The 24727-nt window shown below is 43.1% G+C and overlaps 1 long non-coding RNA gene and 1 pseudogene across 2 annotated transcripts in view; both read right to left on the bottom strand.

The window, feature by feature from the left end:
* Positions 1-24727, bottom strand: part of LOC110344559 (uncharacterized) — a 146897-nt gene that overhangs the window by 80509 nt on the left and 41661 nt on the right. The window lies entirely within an intron of this gene.
* Positions 1951-10345, bottom strand: LOC101725207 (histone-lysine N-methyltransferase SETD2-like; annotated as a pseudogene).

The raw sequence follows: 24727 nt of genomic DNA, 5'->3' as shown, positions 1-24727 counted from the left end.
AGGCAACACAATACCCAATGTCAAATTAGCCTACAGAGCCATAGTAATAAATATAGTAATAAACATGGTACTGGCACAAAAACAGACGTGTAGCCCAATGGAATAGAACAGAAGACACAGAAACAAACCCCAGCACCTAAGGCCATCTGATCTTTGACAAAGGGACCAAAAACACACACTGGAGAAAAGATAGCCTGTTTAACGAATGGCACTGGGAAAACTGGATATCCACTTGTAGAACATTGTGACTAGATCTATCTATCTCTCCTCTCTCTCTCTCTCGCTCTCTCTCTCTCTCTCCCTCTCTCTCTCTCTCTCCTTTCTCCCCCTCCCTGTAATAAAGTCAAATAAAAATGGACCAAAGATCTAGATTTAAGACCAGAAATTTTGAAACTGCTAGAAAAAAACCTAGGTTAACCACTTGAAGCCAGAGACACTGATAAAGACTTCCTGAATAAAATCCCATTGGCACAGAAAATGGTATCAAAAATCAACAGGGCCAGGGATTTAGCTCACCAGCACTGCACCTCCCTTGCAAGCACAAGGTCCTGAGTTTGATCCCCAGTAACAAAAAATATCAACAAACAAGATTACATCAAACTAAAAAGCTTTGCACAGCAAAAGAAGTAAGAGTGAAGAGGCAAACTACAGAATGGGAGTAAATTCTTGCTAAATATTCTTCTGATAGAGGATTAATGTCTAGAATACATAAAGAACTAAAAAATTAATTTAAAAACTTAAACAGCTCCATCAATAAGTGGAAAAATGAATTGAATAAACACTTCTCAAAAGAAGAAGTAGAAATGGCCAATACGTATGTGAAAAAAAATGTTCAACATCTTTAGCCACTAGGGAAATGTGAATCAAAACTACACTAAGAGGGCCGGAGATTTAGCTCAGTGTTTCCGGCGCCTGCCTCTCAAGCTTAAGGTCCCGAGTTCAAACCCCGGTACCAAAAGCAAAAAAAAAAAAACTACACTATGATTCTGTCTTACCGCAGGCAGAACCGCTATCATTAAGAGCACAAAAAATGATGAATGCTGGTGAGGATGTGGGGAGAGAAAAACACTTCTACATTGTTGGTGGGAATGCAAACTAGTACAACCACTGTGAAACTCAGTATGAATAATTCCCAAAAAACTACACTCCCAGGTGTACTACACTCTGTAGAGATACACACACATCCATGTGTATGGCAGTTCAATTCACAGGAGTGAAGCTGTGGAAACATCCTACAGGCCCATTACCAAATGAACGGATAAAGAAAATGTGACATATATACACCATGGAATGCTACTCAGAGGAAGGAAAAACAAACTCATATCATTTGCAAGACAATGGATGGAACTGATGACCACAATATTAAGCAAATTAAGCTAGACTCACTCAGAAAGTTAAACATCTCATATTTTCTCTCAGATGAGCAATCTAAAAATATACAAGGGGTAACTAAAAAATACGTTGAGTACTTAAATTTTTTAAAACTTAGATTAAAAAGCACACTACCAAGAATGATGGGATAAGTGTAAGGGGGTATACTCTGAGAATTTTGAGGGGGATTCATAGCAATGTACCTGTTACCATAATAAATTTTTTAATTTAAACATTCACCACGTTTTATTATCTCCCCCCATTGATCGACTGCTCATGGCAATTTCTGTCAAATAAAAACAAATCTACTTCATTCACCAGATCTGGCATCATGTGACTTCTGTGTCTTCCTCAAAGTCAAAATGACCGTGAAAGGTAAATGTTTTGAATGAATTCAGGAACCAAGGAAGCCAGGATAGCACAACTAAAAACACTCATGAAAGAGAACTTCCAGAGCTGCTTCAGAAAGTGGCAAGAACCATGGGATGAGCTCGTTCGAAATAAGGGGAAGTTTTCTGGGATTTTTTTTTTTCTTTTTCTTTAATTCATTTTATTTTTTACATTAAAAGGTCAGTAAAAATTGGATAAAGTAAAGTGATTTTAAGCAGTAAATCAATCTTATCAACAGAGCACAGGGCTAGCCAAAACCACAAGGCAGCCTGCTTTGGAATATTTACATGAAAACAAATTAAACCTTGCAGGAGAACTTCACCCACCCTTACAAAGTCTTTCTGTGACCCTAGCACATAGGAGGCTAAAGCAAAACAAAAACCAAGAAAAAACAAATCATTTTCAATATATTCACATATACATTAAAATATAATACAGATCGTCAGGGTCAAGGGTCTTGGGAGGGGACGCGTATGGTTCTGTGCACTGACAGCATCGCCAAGGAGAAGACCCAGGTGGAAAGTGGAGTCGAGCCAGGCTTGGCCAGGCTCTTCCCTGGGCCATTGCCTCTGATGACCTCTAACCACAGCCCAACTGCTCAAAACTAGGGGGCATCTGCAGATGGAACTCATTTTGTGGCTTTCGGGTGACACCTGCAAGCTTGAGTCCCCAGGGTGACATGTCATCAGTCACACAGCCCGACAGTGGGTGGGGGCGGGACACAGGCCCACAGAATTTCTTCTCCCAGTCTGGCCTGTCTGATCAGCCATCTTCCCACCCTGGCCCCACTGGTCACTCTGACTCCGTGTCCTCTTTGAGTTTGTAAACAGCCCCAAACTTCTGCATGTACTTCTTTATGTACTCCTTGGTTTTGTGTTTCACATTCTCATGCCACTCCAGGTCCTCAGGTTCTTAACAGTACTTCAGCTCCTTGTTCATAACACCATGAGTCAGCTTTCCAGCTAAGTGTTGAAATCATCAGTTGTGGTGATTCTGCCTACTTTGCAGTCAGGTGTCCAGTAAGGGTTCAGGCACTGGACGATGAACTGAGACATCTCTTTTCTGAATACTTCTTTGCTTTTCTTAGCCAGCTCACTGGAAGTGTCTTCTTCCTCTGTCTTGGGCTTTTTTGATGTCTTCATGGGGTTTTCATCATATGTTGGCATTCTCAGATCTATCTCAGCTTCATACTCAAGACTGGCATCATCTCCTGGGCTTTCCAAGTAGGCGGATCCCACTGAGTCTGCCTTGTGATCACATGGCAGTAATAAATCTTCCCTTCTGGATCTCGGGCTGTCCTCCAGTTGGGAAGTAAGACAATGGTTTTTGGTTTGGGAAGATGGGGGTGGCAGATCGAGTAGATTATTTGTCACAACCATCTCCAGTGGCTGTAAAGGTTGTGGCTGCCCTGGAGTAACAAGTGTGGTTACGGCTGCAGTTGGCTGTATCACCACTGCTTGTGGGTGAGCTGTGAAAATTTGCTGTCCCTGGATATACTGAAGAATTGCCTGGGCATAAATCTGTACAATTGGTGGAGTTGTCTGTGAATAAGGAGATGTCACACCATAAACACTTGGACATGTCTGTCCTTGATAATATATGGTTGCTTGAGATTGTGCAGGAGAGTACTGCTGCTGTACACTGACAGATTGTTGGTTTGAATCCCAAACACTGTAATTCTGTCCCTGGACTGGGCCTGGGCTTGGTACCAGCATGACAGCAATGCTGGAGTCTCAGTGTACCACACCATCACTTTGGGCCACATACTGTGAACTGGACACTTCCACAAGGGCTACCACATGTGGCACCACTGGCACTGGTGGAGGGGTGGCAAGGGGTCCTGTAGAACGTCCCACCAAGGGCTGAGCATGATCGCAAGGAGCAGGAGAACACACAGGGTCCATGCTGGGAGTGGGCAGGAGCACTTTTCCAGCATTTGGGTTGCTGGGGTCCACGTAGGCCTGCATGGGATAGCCTGGTGGGTAGCCTGCAAAGGGGTGATGGGGGGGCATTATAGCCCAGAGAGTCATAGGGCAGTGGTGATGTCATTTTCAGATTCTGCAGCTGCTGCTGCTGCTGTTTCTGAGCCTCCCACTGAGCCACTTCTTGCTCAAACAACTTTCGGCGTTCCTCTGTAGAGAGTTTATTGCGGTCTTTAATTCGTACTTTCTTTTTAGAAGTTGGTGTGTCATACCTGTCATCTGACCTTTTTGTTCCCCTCTCATAGGCAGAAGAAGATGGTGAGAGTGAGTCCCTTCGTTTCCTCTTCTCTTCACTCTGAGTCTGCTTATCTGGATCTCTCTCTCTCTCTTGACCTGTTAGGAGTCTTTGGGGCAGCTGTTTGATCTCTGAGTCCAACAGCATCTCTTCCTCGCTCAGTTACTGCACTCTCCTTTTCAGTTTGCCTTTTCTTTGGAATTCGATACACCTCCTTTAGGTCTTTCCAACTGTCCAGTAGCTTGGTGGCCAAATCACTCATATCCACTGTTTTATCTGGCTGTTCTTGGCTCCTCTCACTCTCCACATCAGACACGCCCTCCTCTTCATCCTGGGATGGTGTTTCCTCAGCAATGGGTTCTTCCAGCTTGTTGCCACTGCTCCCTTTGGGCTCCATCTCACGTCAGCTTCGGTTCCAACCTTCGTAGTTTACTGGCCTCCATAGTGGTTTCACTCTCAACTTTGGATTCAGGCAGCTCTTCAGGGAATGGCTGTCATGACTGCATCTCTTCCTCTTCCTCCACGTGACATTTTCTAACTGATCAAGGTCCTCTTTGCCACCCTTGCCCTCCAGCTCACTGGCTGCATCAGAGATTGCACCATCCATGCTATTTTCACTTATAATTTTAAGCCTGCAAAACATGAGCTTCTTGGGAGTGTCTGTGTCAGCCTCCGGGCTCAGCTTGGTAGAAGGATCAGGTGTACTGAGGGGGGGTGTGCACGTGATGTATTTTCACTGGAATTCCCATCTTCTCCACTCAACCAAGGAGCGGTGGTCTTGGTCTGAGACCAATGCTGAGTAATTGGAAGTACTGTGCTTTCCTCCAAAATATCTTCAGTAGAAATGGGTAAGTCCTCCAAGGTCTTCATGATCTCTTCCTGAAGCTTCTGGTTACCTTGCCAACCATCACCAAGCTCTGCCATCCAGATCCATAACAAAGACAGCCTATGTCATTCCAGAAAGGACTTCTGACAGGATTGTGAGTGTGTATTCTAAATAAGCTTGAGACAGGTAAGTTTCTGCTCCAAAGTTTCAGTTCAAATCATTAACTAGGATAAACTGAGGACGTGGATTTTATCAGAAAGACCTTCATCATTTTCCATCAGTGCTTTTAGCTCTCCATCTACTGAATCCTTCTTATGAGAGTGTTCCCTTTTCATTTTCCCTCCAGCGGCTCTGATACTGACTGTTTTCTCCTTCCAGGTAACCCTGGCAATTAGCTGACCCGCAGAAACATTTTTGAGCTTCTTTTCCGTATCTTTGAAACTGATAGTCAAATGTTAACTCTGAGCCTGAAGGAACCAGTTTGGTGGTTAAAACAACAACAACAACAACTCTCAGTTGTCCATTCACAGTCCATTTTTGGGTTCACAGTTTGGTTCACAGCTGTGATTCACGAAACGAGAGCAGTTTCCTTTCTGAGTGGCATCTATTATCTCATCGTTCTTCGGGGCCACGAAATAGTAATGGATGTTTTTGTTTCATACATACTCCTTCACCCGAGCTTTAAACTCTTTATGATCAAGTACCTCTCCACAATATTCCAGGACAAAGGTGTTCAAAGGAAGATCTTTGGCAGCTCTTAAGCCCCACCCTTTCTTTTCTGTAAGAATGACTTCCACATCTCCGTGCTGTTTTCTCTGAAACTGTCTATTGGAGCAGTAATCCCCATTTGGACACTGAGAAGAACATTCTATCATGAGGAGATGATTCAGACAATCTTCCCCACATGCTGTTTCATCTTGAGCTCTTTCATCTTTGGAAAGAGGTGTACACTCACATTGCATTCACTTAATGTCCCGGTGGGATTTATTCTTCTTTCTTTTTTGTTAAATAAACATTTTCTTCAATAAGATCAAAGTAACAAGGCATCTTCCCCTGCTTGGCACATTCCTTCCATCGCTGTGGGTCTCTGAAGTCATCCATGACACAGGAAGACCCAATCAGCTCTGAACCCAGGGCACTGATGTCACTCCCTGCTCTGTATCCACTCTAACTTTCTTTCTATCTGGAAGCTCACCATCACTTTCAGAATCACTTTCCAATTCCTGCCTCCTTTTTGTAGGAGGCCCTCGATCTTTAATATCACTGTTTTCTAAGTTTTTTTGAAAAATCTTTTCTTTCATTTACAGCTAAAGAGTCCCTAATGGATTTGCTGCTTATTTCAGGTGTTTGCACCAACCCCTTGTCCTTCTGAAGGGACAGAAGAAACTTAGTAGACTGGCTTAAAAAGTGAGATTCAGCCCGTCGATCCCAATTCTCTTCCTCTTCACGATCATCTGTTAGGGAATCTGGAACCTGCCCTTGAATTTGGTCATAAGCGACCCCAGATCCAGGAGGTCTCCCTGCTGATCTTGGATCTCAGTAGCCATTGCCTTGCCAGTAATTATGGTTCCCACCATATTGTTCTGCATTTTGCTGATACCTGTGTGCACCACAGACTCCATAACTGCTGTCAGGTTGTTGATATGTGGTAGTGGGCTTTTCTTGTTGAGAGAAGTTCCACCCTAGGTTTCTGAGCTCTTCTGATGAGTGCAAGCCATCCATGCATGAGATATCACAAGAAGAAGAAGAATTCAACTCTGTTTTTCCAAGTCTACTATCTGGCCTGTTAGGGGAAGTGGTGGGCTGCAGAGACTTACTTGGGATAGCTTCAGAATCATCAGAAGCATAAACTGGTAGCTCTTCTTGTTGCCTAGATGTTTTGTCTTTTGTTATTTCTTCTGAATTTGAGTGACCCGGAAGGTCACATTTCACATCTGTATGACTTGCACTATCAACACCATCACTCTGCGAGTGGGCAGTCTCAGGCAGGTGGTTATCTACTTGTTTTCTGCTGGATTGTATAAAAGAAATTTCTGGATTCTCCTCTGTGCCTTTATGAAAAAAGAACTTTTCCGTTTGAGGACAGCCTTCACTTGCTATATTCTCAAATTTTTCCTCATATGAATGTCTCCTTGACTCTAATCTCTCATTTTCCCAATGGTCAGAATAATGTTTATAACTTTGACTGCTCCAGGAAGAACATGGACTTGTTTCTTCCATAGGCAAAGTAGAATTCTTTGGCACAACCACAACAGATTGGAGACGGTTTCTTGGAATACTGCTGTCATCAGAACCTGTATCTTCTGAATCACTTTCACCACTTGAACTTTCAGAGGAACCAGAATAATCTTCATGGACAGTAGACACAATTTCAGGGGCATGACTACTACTATCACATTTTAAGGTGTAAGTTACACCATCATCTTCCATAGTTAAATTCAAATCACAAGAAGAAAGTACAACTTCTGAGTCATTAGCTATATGCGCATGCCTCCTTACTCCTTCTTCATCTAAAGAGATTTCTGGTCTTCCTCTTCTATCAGGCAATATGGAATTCCCTTCTTCTTGAGCCTCTTGCAAACATTTCCCAGAGAGCTCATTATTATGCCTGTTTTCCCAAGAAGCAAATGCCTTTCCTGAATTAGAAAAGCCACTACCTACGTCTACTATTTTTTCTTTCCCTGTATGCTTTAAAACCTCTGTGCTCTTTTTACTCTTCAGCACTCCATCCAGAACTGGAGATGTGTTCTCACCACATGGCAAGAGTCAAACTGTCCACTTCTATTCCTGGTGGAAGACTCTGAAGAGATGAACCAATACTTGAACTCCCAATAGGTTCATATAAATCATCCAAATGATTAACAGAAGCTGAACTAGTGCTACCAACACTCTGTTTATATTCTTCACATGTAAATTTTGAGTGCTGATCTGTCAGATTTCTCTTATCACATACAACTGCTTTTGATTCCAAATGTACATTATTAAAGCTATTTGAAGAAATCTTCATAACTGAAGGCTTAATATTTTCAGCTTCAGAATAACACAAAGAAGGGTTACTCCCATTTGCAGTACAATATCTATCTGAATCTTTGGTTTTGCAGCAAGAAACTCTCATATCAACTGGTTCTTTTACTGTTTTAGAATAATCTGTAGTCATAACTGGCAAAGACATGATGTTATCATTGCATGGTGACACCAAAGGTTCTGTTTCTTTAAATGGACTTTGTGACTTACTATGCTGCATACAAGTGTCCGCCAAGTCTTTTTCCTTGCACCTACTAATATTCTGAAATCCATTTGATGAAGACATGCATGCTTTGACCAAAGGAGATACCTCTGATCCAGTCACACTATCATCAGATGTCATCAAAACAGCATCAGTTTTAGAAGTGCAAAATGTTGTCACATCAGATTCTGCCCCAGGCAATCTGTTTATATTTAATGCAATGGGACAAAAGTTTCTTAATTTATCATTCTTCACTTTAGATAAAGAGTCCAATTCTTTAATACTATCATGGCTATCACATCCTATAAATTCTGACTTAAAACATAGGTGATTCATCTAGCTTTTTTAAAGTAGGTGAATCATTTAACCAATTTGATGGAGGTGGAGACCCAGTCTTTTCTCTTTCAGGAATTTTACTAACTGTTCTGAATTCACTACCTTTTGAACAAGGAGTCTCTAAACTAGAAAAATGAGACTGTTTGCTTTCCTCATTTAATTCTGTACAACAGAAATAATTTTTAAATTTGTCAAACTTGGGTATAGACTTTGAAAGGACAGATTTGTAACGGGAAGCACTATAATCATGTTTGGAATATGAGGACCCCCATCGGAATCCCAGGTCACTAGGAGGACAACAACATCTTTTTATTGCTTCATATTCTGAAGTCCTTTTGGATTCTCTCTCTACTATGGAAGAATACTTTCCTCTTCTCTCTATCTCTAAGTAAGAGGTCTCAGTTTTGCAGTCCCGATCAGATTTAGAATAGGATGATGTTCTCAGGTCTCTGTAAGAGGAGGAATGAGATGAGGTGCGCCTTGAGTATGTCATCTCATATTCATCTTCAGAGTCAGAACTCTCTCATCCCCTGTTATCTATACATGGCCGAGAATAGCGTGTCCTCTCCATAAGGAGAACTACTATGGTAGTGTCGATCAGAGTCATAATAATGAGATCTTTCTGACCGGGAATAGGATAGACTAGCGCCAGACCCTCTGTCAGATCTGGAACAAGACCTACTCCGCCTTCGCTCTCTTTCTGATCTACATCGGGAAGATACATACCGAGTATCTCTTTCAAGTTTTGAGTAGCTAAAATATTTATCTTCTCTGTTTTAGACCTTGAAGATTTTCCTAAATCTTTACTTTTTAAAGGTGCTGAGCTCTTTTTTGTTTCTTTCCTTTTCAATGTTTGCTGAAATTTTTAAATCATGTGATCTTTGACTGGAGGAAGTCCATACAGAATCTTCATCAGATTCTGAGCCAAAAAATGAGCCTTCAAATTGTGAATATTTCTTCTTAGAAACTGGTTTTTTAGAGCTCAGACTAATCTTAGAACTATCTGGAATTTCTTCTTCCTTCCCAATACGGGAATCTTCTTTTTGTGAGGGACCATCTACTGGATCATTCAGATTGTGAGTTTTGTGTTCTTCTGAACTGTTAGATATAATGTCCTGCTTAGTAGCCACTTCTAAAGACTTTTACAAGTGTAACTGGCGGTTCTTTCAGAGTTCTAACTGCTACATCTACTGGTAAGGCTAGTGGTGCGGTCACAAGAACAGTTACTGGTGTGTGTGGCGAGGCCACTGCCCCTGTTATTGGTGCTGGTGATGAGGGTGCTGTGGCTTGGGGAGCTGGAAGAGGTGGAGGTGGAGAGAAGGCGGTGAGTCTATAGTTGTTGATTCTGCTGTAACTGCTGGTAACTGTACTGGGGGAGGAGATGGAGATGCTACTGCTGAGGTAGTAGCCAGCAGCAGCCTGGAAGTTACATGAAGCAGATGTTTTTTAAAATGAATTTTGCCCAATTCCACTCTTGATTTTGGTGGGGGAAATTCTTCTGTAGTAGCTAAGGTATCTCCAATGTCCGCTTTAATTTTAGGAGTTGAATCCACTTGAGATAAAGCAGGGGAGTTGGAGTATCATTTTATTTTTCATTGCCAAGTGCAGTAAGAAACCTATTCTGCCAAGTTTTTTTGTAAGGCTGAAGCTGAATGACACCTTCTGTCGTCCTTGTTCCTCCAAATTAACTTTTGTCTTGGGGCCTTTGGGCAAAAATCGACTAGAGGCGACACCTTTGAGCACTGGTCCTTTGATGAAACCTGTTTTCTGCACACTTTCAGTCTTTGCCTCATTTTCTTCTTCTCTCATAAGTATTTATGCCATCTTTCTTGCCACTTTGTGAAGCAGTTCTGGAAGTCCTCTTTCGTGAGAGCCTTCATTTGTGCTGTCATGGCTGCCTCCATGTCTCGCGGTCGGGTGCTCAGCTCCTAGAAATCCCCCATCTTCGGAGGCGGCTGCTGTGGCGGCAGCTGCTTCATCGGCCTCGGCCTCGGCTGAGGGGCGCGACTCGAGCCCCGTCCAGCCGCAGGGCGCCGCCCGCCGCCGCTCTCCTGACACCTAAGGGGAAGTTTTTTGAGGAGGATTGATACCAACGTGTCTCTTACTGCAATAAGTTTTTTAAAAATTTAAACACTAACTGTATGTTTGGATCACACTGTGTATTGAGATGAAAATAATCAAAATATAAGAATGTACCAATATCCTTCTTCTGTATTACTAATAGGCACTAATAAAAAAATGAATATTTGCAGTTTTCTTAAAGTACCTGTTTGTACTTCATTTTGTGCTTATTAAAATCCTCTCTGTACTCTAGGAGGTATAAGCTGTTATCTCTTTTTACAGATGAGAAAACTGAGGCACGGGGTGGTTAGGTAACTGGCCAAAGACAGGAAACCAGTGAGTGGTGACATTCTTAGGACCACAAGTTCGAAGAATAAAGCCCTGATTTCCTGAAGACTGTCCCAGGAAGCTGATGCTCGTCATCTCTAGCACAGAAGTTGGGGTGTGAAGTCCGTTTGGGAGGTGCTGACTCTGAGTGACCTTGAGAAACGGCTTCCCTTCTCTGTGCCTCAGTTTCCCCTCTGTAAAATGAAGATAATTATGGTACCTGCACTACTGGATTGTTGTGAGGATCAAAAAGAACAATGTGACTCTTAGCACAGGGCCTGGCACATACGAGACACCAAAGAAGTGACACTATATTTAAGAAAATGGGGTTTATATCAATAAAGAGCAGACTCGGCTGCAGCTCCAGGCTTCATCGCTCCTGATAAAATCACAGGATGGAATCACACAAACTCCAAGGCCCATCATGGGAGAGCCGTGCTCAAGTCGTCATGAGAAATGCCCAGTTCGGTATCAGAGGGTAATGGGTGGGGTTCCCCGCCCCTCCCATGGCTGGAGAGTGACTGGGCGAGAGAAGGGATGCCAGGATACTCTGCTTCCAAGTGCCGACCCCAGAATCCCCCCCACACACCTGACCCCAGGTTTCCACACTGACTGCAGAATAGCCCCGAAAAGCTGGCAGATTTACTTACTACCTGCTGCACCTTGGGTCTGACAGAGGGCTTCAGTACCAAAACCCTGGCGTCTGGTGACTGCAAAGCCCCTCCCCAGGGACTTGGGCTTCTGTGAACACCATTAGGAGGTAACACATGGATCTTGTTTTTCATGAATTTTCATCAATGTGATACATGTGCTTTATCCTCTGACGACCTGGGTATAACTGAAATACAGGGACAGAATTTTCACTTTCATCTTGAATGGTGCAATACATTTATCTGTCATGAGCCCGGAAGCCTCTATAAGGAAAGGCTTGGTGGATTGCTCATCAATTGGAGACTGGATAAAGAAGATATGGTTGTTTTTGGTGGGTTTTTTTGGTACCGGAGATCAAACTCAGGACCTTGTGCTTGCGAGGCAGGCACCAGAACCACTGAGCTAAATCCCCGGCCAAGATGTGGTTTTTTTATAAAATGGAGTACTACTCAGCCATAAAGAATGAGAAACTAGAGACATTTATAGCTAAGTGGTTGCACATTGAGGCAATACTCTTAAGTGAAATAAATAGGACACACGTGTAAATACCAAATAGTTTCTCTGGTGTGAAAAACTAAAAGTGTAAATAAGAATCAAAATGTATAATTGATACTGTGAAATAGGAAGAAAATGTTTAAAGGAATAGGGGAAGTGGGAGGGAAAGGGGAAAGGAAAGAAGGGAAGAGGACAAATATAAGAAAAGAAAAAAATGGAAACAAAGTGTTTGTAAATAGGGAGGGGTGGAGGGGGTGAAGGGAGGGCAGGGGAATGGGGAACAAATAAGAACCAAGATGGATTATGTAAAGGTACAAGATCTCAATGATGAATGTAACTGTATTTGTAGACCTAAAATGTACTGATAAACTACATGGAAAAAAATAAAAAAGAAAGGCTTGGTGGTCTGCTAGGTGAAACAGCATTCCCCCAAGATTCATGTCCACTCAGAACCTCAGGATACGACTTTGTTTGGAAAGGGGTCTTTACAGCTCTAGTTATGTTAAGGATCTCAAACGAACTCATCTTGGGTAGGGGTGAGCCCTAAATCCAATGACCAAGGGCTTATGAGAGAGAGGAGAGCCAGAGTTGCACAGTCCTGTGGGGAAAGGCAGAGCCAGATACTGGAGTGATTCAGCCAGTGGCGAGGGGACTCTGAGGATTGCTGTCCACACTGGGGGCTGGGACAGGCAAGGACCCTCGCCTTGCAGATGCAGCCCTGCCGACCCCGTAATTCGGACTTCTGGCCTCTAGAATGTTTCGAGAATAGATTCCTATTGACTTAAGCCACCTGGCTGGTGGAATTTTTTTATGGCAGCCTCAGAAAATCAATCCAGGTGACTTAACTCAGGGGGGAATTAAAACACAATACTATCATGAGAATTCTAAGCAAGGGGGAGAGGGATGGGCAGAAAGAAGAGGGAGCCAGGGTGGGAAGGCCAAGCAGGAAATTGAGGGAAGGGCTCCAGCATGTGCCACCCACAGAAGTGCCCCCACCAAGGTCCCCCACATCCACCAGGGCCCCTGCAAGCTGCTTCAGTGTCAGGCGCCGTGCCAAACATCTGTGTAGATCTGAAATGATCATGTCATTTCCTCCATCTTATTGGTCTTCAAAACCGCACAGCCAGCATCCCCACTTGGATGTTCATTCGGAGGCTCCGAGAAGCAGTAACTCAGGCGCGGTTACACAGCTGGAAAGTGGCAAAGACGGGATGCGTGGACAAGTCCAGCCCAGAAGCCTGGGTTGTTTCCATTATGGCAGAATAATGCCATTCGTAGGACTCTGCTAGGAACAAAGATGTCTACCATTTCATCATGAAAAGTAAGTTGCTAATGTATTTGAAAGTTTAAACCATTTGAAAAGGAAAAATTAGCATGTGTTTATAAGAGAAAATACCCAGAACTCAAAGTCCAAAATGTTTGCCTCGTATCCAAAGGTGAATCTGATAAGCTAGACACCCCCCTATTGGGTAAATCTCCTTCTGAAGAGAAAAAGACCAAGGTGTGTCTGGCGTTACAGGTCTATGCCTGGATAATGACTAGATGTTCAGTGCACTCCCCAAAATTCATTAATTTAATGGAACAAGAAGTGGACTGTTGCTGCCGAGGGGAAAAATATTAATAATTATACATTCTCCAGATTGAAAGGTCAGACCGTCCCACCCCAGTGAAATTGTCACACGCACCATTAACCATTTAAGCCAGCGAAGTTCTGCCTTCCGTGTTTTGATGGATTTCCAGAGCTGCTGTTAGATCCAGTGCCTGTCTGCCAAGCAGTGCAAGGAGCAAAGCCACAGTAGAGAGGTACATCATGGACCAGCAGTCCTGTGAGAGCAGAGAGGCCACGGCTGCGATCCGCTGCCCTTTGTCACTTGGAGCCTGCAGCTCCTCACCCTGTCCACTGCCCAGAGCCATCCACACGAAGGAGAATTACTTCCCTCAGGGCCCACGCTGCCCTTGGGCTCCTCTTGCAGTCTTGTAGCCAGGCCTCCTTGGCAATGCCTTCGCTTCTATTAAGCAAATCACTACTTTGCACTTTATTCTGGGAGCCTTTGCCAAATTCTCTGTTTCTTATGAGCAAGATTCTTCTCCTGGGTTATCCACAAACTCGACTGGCTGACTCAAGGAATGCAGGAAGGAGGGGAGACAAAACAGAGTGAGAAACCAAGGGCCCGCGTTCTCGGCCCACAGCTGGCAGTAACAGGAGGTGACCTTGGGCAAGTGCTGACCCTCATGAGGTCTCAGTTTCCCTGCCTGCCACATGAGAAGGCCACACTTCATCTCTGGCTTTTTAACTGACTTCTGAGGGCCTCCGGGGACCACAAAGGGGTGGCCATGTGGCCTCCCATGTGTACACTGATTCTGCATCTCACCCACTGGGTCGAAAACATGTCTACCACCTACTTGCCGAGTGTCAGGCTTCCTGGGAGCCAACTTGTGAGTGGTTTCATTTGACAAGAGACAGATGGCCCAAGAATTCATGAAACCAGTAGTGAGTGGGGAGCCCAGATAAGAGCCAGGTTCTACTACCTCTGCATCTCAGCTCATTGCCAATGTTACTCTGCTTTTCCCAAATACTAGATTTTATTTGAAGAAAATTTTATACTAGGGTTTTTAAATTTTTAAAGCATTCAACTAAGTATAACAAAGCATCATTTTCTGCCCATCAGTCTGGTCAAAATTGCAAAGATGGATGACATCAAATGTTGCCAACCATATGGAGGGAGGCAGAGTCACAGGGCTTCTCTGTGGGAATGTGAACTGAAGCTGCAGAGTAGCCAGGAAAATACTCAGCCAGGTATGCCCAGAGGCACCAAAGGAGGAGATTCACTCCATCAATGCTGGCATCAGGGAAAGTCTGGAAACAACATAAGTATGAACCCCAGGAGAGTGATTAAATAAACTAACACGCAAGTACTGTGAAATACCACGGTCAGTAGTGAGAAGTATGAACTGACTAGGAAAGAACTCCAAGTGAAAAACAAATTGCAGAATAAGATCTGAAGTATCATTATGTTTGTGTTAAAACATACATACACAAAGAAAAACTAAACATTTCATGTATATTTTTGTATATGAAAATTAGTGGAAAAACATCTGAAAAGATATACACTAGCATGAAGGGTTTCAGTTTTTGACCATTTAGTATGATACTGGCTGTTGGTTTTTCATAGATAGCCTTTATCAGGTTGAGACAAAAACCTTCTATTCCAATTTTCTGTAGGGTTTTTATCATGCATGCATGTTAGATCTTGTCAAATGCTTTTTCTGCATCTATGGAGATAATCATATGATTTTTGTGCTTGGCTCTATTGATATAGCATATTACATTGATTGATTTGTGTATGTTGAGCCATCCCTGCATCCCTGGGATGAATCCCACTTGGTCAGGGTGTATGATCTTCTTGATGATCTTCTGCATTCTATTTGCCAGTATCTCATTAAGGATTTTTGCATCTATGTTAATTAGTGACATTGGCCTATAGTTCTCTTTTTCAGTTGGGTCTTTCTCTGCTTTGGGGATCAAGGTGATGCTTGCTTCCAGGAATGAATTTGGGAGTATTGCTTCCATTTCAATTTCATTGAAGAGTTTAAACAGTAGTGCCAGTAGTTCCTCTCTAAATGTCTTATAGATTTCATCAGTGAAGCCATCAGGACCCAGGCTTTTCTTAGTTGGTAAGTTTTTTTATTATGTTTTCAATTTCATTGGTTGATATTTGGTTGTTTAGAATTTTTAGGTCTTCTTCGTTCAACTTTTGTAATTCATATGTATCTAGAAATCTGTCCATTTCTTCTGTGTTTTCCATCTTATTGGCGTACAGGTTCTTGAAATAGGTATTGATGATCCTCTGGATTTCTGCTGGGTTCATTGTTCATAAGTTCACACTTTTAATTCCTAATTGCATGGATTTGGACCTTTTCTTTCCTTTTTTCAATAAGGTTGGCTAAGGGTTTGTCAATTTTGTTTATTCTTTCAAAGAACCAACTCTTTACTTCATTGATTTTTTTGTATCATTCTCTTAGTCTCCATTGCATTGATTTCTGCTCTGATCTTTATAATTTCCTCAGTTGTATGAGCTTTGGGTTTGTCCTGCTCTTCTTTTTCTAGAAGCTTGAGGTTCAGCATTAGACTGCTTAATTGGGATCGTTCTGTTTTCCTAATATGAGCATTCACTGCTATGAATTTCCCTTGTAAAACTGCTTTCATTGTGTCCCATAAATTTCGATATGTTGTATTGGCATTGTCATTTAATTGTAGAAACTGTCTGATTTCTTCTTTAATTTCCTCTCTGACCCATTGGTTGTTCAGGAGTGTGTTATAAAAGATTCCATGAACAAAACCTCAGTCACATGGGAACTAGCACAAAGAATTAACAACTGGGATCTCCTCTTATTAAAAAGCTTTTTGCACTGCAAGAGAAACCACCTTCCAAGTGAAGAGTCAACCTACAATGTGGGAAAAAAATTTTAGGTTGGAACAAACAGACAAATCATGAATACAAAGAAAGCACTGTCCGGCACGTTCCTTCTTGGAATCGGGGGTGTGGAGAGAGAAGGAGGGAGGATATTGGCATTTGAGATCCCTGTAATACTGAAGAGTGGCTGGGATGAAGGAGGTGACTCCATGGCAACAGTTTTGAAGACATGGTTTTTTTTTCTTACATAAGTGGAAAGATCTGCAAAGAAAATTTCATCATATTCTACTTAAGAAAAAAATACGCATGTAGAAAGAGGATGGTCTGGCATACTGATGATAGAAAGAGAAGTGAGCCTTTACACACACACACACACACACACACACATGCACAACTCCCCAGATGAAAACCTTTACACACACACACAAACTCCTCAGAGGAAAACCTGGACCAAGAGGATCCACGATGAAGGTGACAATGTTGGGATACATTTTCGTTTAACCTGGAAATTTATTTCTTCAAGAACTACAATCCCATGAATGTGTGACACACCTGGAAGGAATTTGAAGGCAAAATTAGACTTGGCTAATCATTAGGGAACCTATACGAGGAGAAAGTGACCTCACTGTTAGAGATGGAAAAATCATTCAATTTTGGAGTAAAACCTCTGGCTGTGACTGTTATGTGAGGGCCTTCAGTCAAAACTCAAACTCCATCACACACTAGAATTCACAGTGGAGGCAACTGCTGTGAAAGAAATGAATCTGAGCAAAAAAGGATTAAAGACAGCCCACCTCTTACTCTAGAAGGGAAACATTACCCGAGCCAGAACCCCTGGGAGTGCAGAGTTAGAAAACCCATAGCCAGGAGTTACAACTCATTAGATGTCATCAATTCATGCAGGGGAGCCTTGGGCATGTAATCACTGTGGGAATCCCTGTTTTCTAAGCTCATACATCCTTCATTATACGGCACACCATTCATAGAGGAGGAAATCCTTATGAATGCGATCAATGGGTCGGAATCTTAAGAATAGTTCATTCTTCATTAGGTGCCACCATGAATTCCACACCAGAAAGAAGCCCTGGGAATGTTTTGCTTGTGGGAAATCCTACCTGGTGATACACACCTCACTGCCCATGAGGGTGAGCAAGGGGACAACAGAATCAGAAACCAGATGGGCACTGCAGACTGAGGGGCAAGCAGGATTTATCCACAGACATTGCTTACAAGGTGAGGTGTAGGAAACCACAAGAAATAGGGTGGTAACTCAAGATACTAAGCTCAGAGACAAAGAAGAGCAAAAGGTTAAGATCTAGAGGAGGGGGGGCAGAGAGAGACAGAGAGAGAGAGAGAGAGAGACTTGTTTGAAAAGAGCCATTGTCTTCTATCAGGGGTACAGGAGGAACCCACACCCCAGCCTCATTGGCTCCTCCTCCCACTCTGATCTCCTACCCAGGCCCCACTGGCTGGGCCCATCAAAAGCTGAAGGTCAGGAAAGCCGGGATGCAGGCAACTTCTAGGGCAGTGAGCAGTGTAGAGAGGTGACAGTGGGTCTGAGAAGTATGCCCCAAACTGCTGAAGGAATGGAGGGACAGTGGACACCAGTGGATCTAGGTGTGGGCTGTCACCCAGCAGGAGGAAACTCAGAACTCTGGGGGCCTCAGGGAACAAAGAACCAGATGCTGTGGTTTCCCGCGGAGGACACCGGACACTGCACAGCAAAAGCCAGCTGTGCACTCAGAGCTGCACGAGAGAGGCATGAAAGGAACCTGCAGGTGCTGAAGTGGGAACCTGAAGGGCCGCATCTCCTCGGATCCCTGCCATTCTGCAGAGCTCTTGTTTCTCACCTTCACCTGGTGAAGAACGAGGCTCTGCAGTGCTCAGGTGAGTCTCCCAAGGCCGTGCGGTGGGTGGAGGTGGGATCTGAATCTGCAGCTACCTGCACCTCAAGCTTGTGAGTTTTCCACATTGCAGGATAAACTCCTCTGTGAGTGAATGTAATGGGACGTACAGTTTTAAGGCAAACATGCCTGCATCCTGACTCAGTTGGGGCTCAGAATGTGGTACCCTGAAGTACACACCTGCACACGCCGAGGGCCTTGAGCTAAAGAAGATTGGGAGAGCTTCAGAAGCGAGTTCTCCCTGCCTTCCTGTCTCGCTTGCTTTCTCCCCCAAAGTGAGTCATAGAGCCCAAGTTCCTCTTCCCCAAGGTGGATCATAGAAACTTAGAAAAGTCACCCTCTCCCTTACTCCCTCAAAGTCCCTCGCTGTAAGGGGCTCCTGGCCCATTCTCAAGAGGAAGGAGACAGGCCTGGCTGCATAGAGAGGCCAGGAGGACTCTGAGCAGGGGGCCCTGCTGAGTCCCCTCAGTCTATGGTCATCGGATCAGACCCTTTACCCAGCCATATAACTACGCAGCTATTCATGCTTCAGCAAAACTAAATGTGAAAATACTTCCCTGGATCTTATAAAATCACTTATAAAATTTCCAGTGTCATGCAAAACTTTGATTAAATAAATTTGTTATGCCTTTCTCTTGTTAATCTGTCTTTTGTCTAGGTGTGTGGCCCTGACCCTCATGATGGATGAGGAAGGTATCATACCGTTCCACTTCTACACAGCCATTAATATGCTTTCTTTTACAAAGCATTAACAAAACCATCTCTTCGGTGCCAAATTCACAGCTCCAGGTCCTGGAAGAAGCAAGTTAATGATTCATTTAGTAACTCCCTTGGTGTGCCTTAACATTTGAAATAAAATGGGCAAAGTGCTTTCGCATGCTATAAAAGCAGCAACAGCTGGAGAGCATAAAAAGGCTGCATTATAAAATGTGCTTCTATTTATAATTATTGGCATTTTTGCCTTAATGGAAAATGAAAATCCTACTGCTTAATACATCGAACTCCTCTCAAGAGAGAGCTACTGGAAAATCAAACCTACCTTGACCACCTGACTCCACTCTTGAACTTCCTGAGATTTCAGTGCCCCTGAAATCTTTGAGATGATTTGGACCCCAAGGGACTCCCTTCTCTTTCTTAATTAAGAAGTGACTTTTCAGCTGAAAGCTCCCTCCTACAGGAAGCCTTTCCTGACTGGTGAAGCCGCCAGTGATTTGCCTACTAAATGGCTGTGCCTACTTTTGCAAAAGGCATGTTTTTAAAGGATAATTTACATTTTTTATTGCCTGTTCCTCCCAAAACAAGTTACAAAGAGCAAGATACTACTTCCATTTTAAAGACAAGGAAGCTGAGCCTGAGAGACATTTAAGAGGCTTACTCCAGGGCTGGAGATTTAGCTCAGTGGCTCCACTGCCTGCCTCAAAAGCACAAGGACCTGAGTTCGATCCCTGGTACCAAAAAAAAAAAAAAAAAAGAGGCTTCTCCAATAAGGTCACACAGTGTGATAATGGCCATGGCAGAGCTTGAAGCAGGGGAACTAATGTGGCTGCACACCCCATTTCTCAAGGGTCATCTTAGGTCTGCTTCCTGTACCCATGTAATTATTAATAGCACTCCCTGACACTCTGCAAAGAGGCCCAGTTTGAGATGTAAATATAGAGTGTAAGAGGGCAAGGAAGAAATAGGTGAGGATTCACTGGAATTAGAGTACTGACATGAACTCACAGTTTCTAAAGTGGAGGTGAGGGTTTGGACCTAAAAGGTCCCCCAAAGACATATGCTGAAGCTTATTTGCCAGTTGATAGGCTGGGGGAAGTGATTAGATCAGAAGGGCCCTAACTCATCAAGAGGATTAATCCACTGATGAGCTCATTAGCTGGATGGGCTGTTAGGAAGTGGGATATAGTTGGAGGAAGTGGGTCATGGGGGTGTAACCTTAGAGATTATATGTTGTCCAGCCCATTCCTCTCTCGCTTTCTCCCTCTCCACCCCCCTTCTCTGCTTCCTGGCTGCAATCGGGTGAGCAGTTTTGCTCTGCTGTATCCGTTTCACCTACTTCTGCCTCATAGCAATGGAGTCTGCCAACCATGGACTGAAACCTCTGAAACCGTGAGCCAAAATCAATCTTTTCTCCTTTAAGAGAAAAGATTTGTTATTCTAAGTTATTCTATCACCGTGACAAAAAGCTGACTGATACTATGTGTGTGCACATGCAAGTGAGTGCACAACCAGGAGTGTGTCTGCTGAAAGTACCTAGAAGCAAGGACAGCTCAGAGGCAACACACGTATCCAGCCTTGCCCACTCCCCAGTTGCTGCATACTAAAAGGAACCTGAGCTCTTTAGAGAAGTTGCTGATTTCATGGCTGGAGCAGGGAAGGTATATAGAGAACATGAAATATTTTGTTACATCAGAAAATACATACAAAAGTACCTGTTAGGAGCATGTCAAAGGAAGTGATTCCCACTGGCTAAATTTGGGACTTTTTGAGCATCAAAATTATTAGGGATGGCAGTGGAAAAGTCAGGAAACTGTGAGTCCATGCTATTAAAAAATAAAGCTAACTAAATAAATACACAAAAAAAGAATTGAGGGGGCTCCTTATGTACAGTAGAATATAAACTGCCAACTCATAAAAGTAAAAGTGGCAGATTTGTAACATCATTTCAGTTCCAAGGAAAAGTAAATCATTTCATTAGTCACTTCCCCATTGCTGAGACATAATACTTGACACCCACAGCTTAAGGGAGTACAGGCTTATTTGGCCCAGGTTCTAGTGGACTCAGTCCAAAGCTGGCTGGCTCCAAAGATACAGGATGGTAGAGGGGCATGGTGGAGGAAGCTACACATCCCCTAGCACCCAGGACCAGAGAGAAAAGAGGAGCTGCATCCTTGCAGTTTTCCAGGTCAGACCCCACTGACTCCCAATCAAGACCTGCCTCCTAGCAGCATCTTCACCTACTGGACTCATCCATGGGTAAATCCCCTGGAAAGCAGAGCGCCCAGTGATCCAATCACCCTCCAAGGGCATGAGACTTTGGGGGACATTTTAGATCCAAACAAACATAACCATCGAAGTAAAGATCAGTTCAGGCAAAAATAATCAAAGAAAGCTAAGTGTAAGGGTAGCCTTGGATGAGGGGTAGGGTATCTGTGATCTATCAAAGGATAAAATTATGACAATTTACCTTAAAGGTGTTGATAGGCATTGACTGCGATTCTAGACTTAGGCAATACTTTATTCTATAAAATAGAATCCGTTTTCCAAGGAACCAAGCAGAGGATGTAGGTAATATGGAAATAAAGGGAGTGAAGAAAGAAGAAACAAAGATCAAAGAGTGGACTGGTCATTTCAAAGTTGTTTTCCTTGTAAGGTAGGGACAGGGACATAGAACGATAGAAAAATAACTGATTGCTTAACATCGGTTTACTCCATTCCCCTTTTTTGTGTGTAAGGATCAAGGCAAAGGGAATGTCATTACTACGACATGGAAATTTGGCTGTTATTTCTCTAATTCTGATTCCTCAGGTGGTCAGATACATTAACAGTTTCAGGATGGCCTCATAGAAATTTGCCATTTGCTTTGGTGAGCGATTCCATTTTTATTCTTAGCCTGGTCTGATGGGGCCCAATGTAGGTGCCTAGCCCAAAACGATGGCTTCTTGAAATTTTTACTTCATAGATTTGTAAATGTCTCCAGACAAAATGATTTTTAAATACAACAGGGCAGGGGATTTAGCTCAGCGGTTCCGCTGCCTGCCTCACAAGTGCAAGGTCCTGAGTTTGATCCCCGGTACCAAATAAATAAATAAATACAACAGAAAAATAGTTCCTGTGCAGTGGAGAAACCAGACCACACTTCAACGAGGTGATAAAAATTAACATCTGTAATGAGGAGCCATCTCCAGGTAGGCTGACCTCAGAGGGATACAACATGGCCATGTCCTGTGCCAACCGCAGATGCAAGACCTGAGTCCAGCCTCAGCAGACAAACCCAGGAAGTGACCAGTGTCTGAAGGGAACTACTCAAGAATGTCAGAGGCCTTGAGGGAAAAGCAAGAAGCTGCAGAAACTTTCCAGGTTAAAGGAGATCCAGCTGGGCATACACCTGTAATCCAGCTGCAGAAGCCTGGTCAACTTAGCAAGGCCTTGTCTCAAAATAAAATCTCCAAAAGGGGTGAGGATGTTGCTCCATGGTAGAACACTTGCCTAGCATGTGTGAGGCCCTGGGCTCAATCCCCGATAACAAGTAAATGAAGGGGACTAAGGGGAGTTGGGAACTAATTGCTAAGGACAATCCTAGAGAGGATCCTGTGACCGAGGAAAAAGTGCTACAGAGAACTCCATGGGTCAGTGGAGACAATGAAAATGTTTCGCTAAAAGTTTAGATTCAGCCCAAGGATTTAGCTCAGTGGTTTCGCTGCCTGCTGCACAAGTGCAAGGACCGGAGTTTGAGCCCCGGTACCCAAAATAAATAAATAAGTAAATGAAAATAAAAGTTTAGATTCAAATTAGAACACTGGATTGATTGTGGAAAGTACCCCGATGTGAATAATAAATTATACATTCACTCTCTGTGTTAGACAGGACTCTGTGGAGAAATAGATCCAACAAGGAGAAGGAAAGGGAGAGAGGGGAGATTCATTTTAAGGAACTGACTCCTGTGATGGGGAAAGCTTGGCATTTCCAAAATCTTTGAAGCAAGCAGACATTTGGAAACCCAGAGAGGAATACAGTGCAAAGGCAGCCTGTAGCTGGCTTCCTCTTCTTTTGGGGAAGTCAGTCTTTTCCATGAAGGCTTTCAACTGATTGAGGTCCACTCACTTTAGGGAATGTAATCTGGCTTCGCTAAAAGTGTACTGATTTAAATGTTAATCTCATCTTTAACAATACCTTCATCCAGCTGTGGTGTTGTATGCCTGCAATCCCAGAACTCTGGGAGGCTGAGCCAGGAAGATTACAAATTCGACACCTGGGGAATCTAGCTACCTAGTGAGATCCTGTTTCAAAATAAAAAATAAAAAAGGACTAAAGATGTAGCTCAGTGCAAAGACCCTGGGTTCAATCCCCAGTACTACCACCATCACCACCAAAAAAAAAAGAATTCCTTCACAGAAACATCAGTAATAATGTTGGAACCAATAGCTAGGTGCCATGGGCCAGATAAATTGACACATAAAATTAACCACAACACCATATGTTGAACCGAAGCAGAGGAGATGGAATTCTCTAGGCTTTCCTGTCCACAATCTTTAGGGAGTAGTGGACAAGTCATTAAAACTTACTTCCTCACAGCCAGTAGATAGGACTTAGGAAAAAGAAAGGAGAGAGGAACACCACGTTCTTCAACAAAATTATCACAACACAAAGAAGAGCTGAACACAGAGCTCTGGTGTGTGGGATGGGTGAGTCCAGGGTATTGGCAGCAGCCAGCTGACATCTTACCTTGAGCCATGAAGGACACTTGGCATCAGAACACAACTCTGCAAAGAAAATATAGAAACTGAGGTGGCCCAACGCTCACCTTTCAGTTCATCTGCAAAGCTGTGCACAGGTACAATTTCTAAGTGACATGTTCTTACCAGACGACTCTCCAGAACTGTTAAAAATGGGATAGGTCTCTGCTGACGTGGAAAGGGCATCAGTGCAGCAAAACTGACTAAGATCTGGGCTTTGCCACAAAACAGACCTGGGTTCAAATCCTAGCAAGGTTGCTTGTCGGCTATGTGCTGTTACATGAGTTATTCAGTATTTCTCAGCCAAAATATCTCTAGCTATAAAAGGTGATCAAAGTATTTCTGTCCATAAGGTCATTTTATGATACCACTTTCTTTGTTGAAGTTCAGGTATATATCTATGAAAGAGTCGGGAATATATTTTAAAAATATTTTTATGTGCTTTCCAAAACTGGCTATGCATTACTTTATGAAAAACATCAGCGCAGTTAGCTAAATAAATTAAAAATTATATGTTCATATAGAAAGTTCCAGAAGGATATAATATACTGTTACCATGGTTACATCTATAGATTGGGAATGTGGGGAAGGAAGAGGTAAGGAAACTTGCTTTTTTTTTTTGCTTTACACATTTAAATAATATTTTAATATTTTGAAAAGTATTTATATGTTACTTCTTTAATTCCAATGAAAATGATAAAGAGGAAATACAAAGGAAATGCAGTTAGCCTCTGCCCTGGGCCTCCAGTGACTAAGGACATTTGCAGCGAACGATGGCCCTGACTGTCCTGTGTTCCTTAATTGAGTTCTCTGAAAGGCTACCACATCACTCAGGCATTTTTCCCCTGAAATACTCAGCTTTAATACAATTCTGAGTAGAAGCATGACCATGAGTCATGATTACAGGAAGGTTTTACAGACTTTATGTAAAAATTACCTGAGGCAACTTGGCTGAAATCTGTGCCCGCAGGCCTGAGTCACTTAGAGCAATCACGGGAGGCCAGGTGCGCAGCAATAACCTCGTCAGCCTTTTCCATTACGATCTCCCTGCGCTG

This window comes from Heterocephalus glaber, unplaced genomic scaffold, assembly GCF_053883595.1.
Source record: "Heterocephalus glaber isolate CG9 unplaced genomic scaffold, H.glaber_assembly_v1.0 deba00001673, whole genome shotgun sequence".
NCBI lineage: Eukaryota > Metazoa > Chordata > Mammalia > Rodentia > Bathyergidae > Heterocephalus > Heterocephalus glaber.
This window is presented reverse-complemented; position numbering and strand designations above follow the sequence as displayed.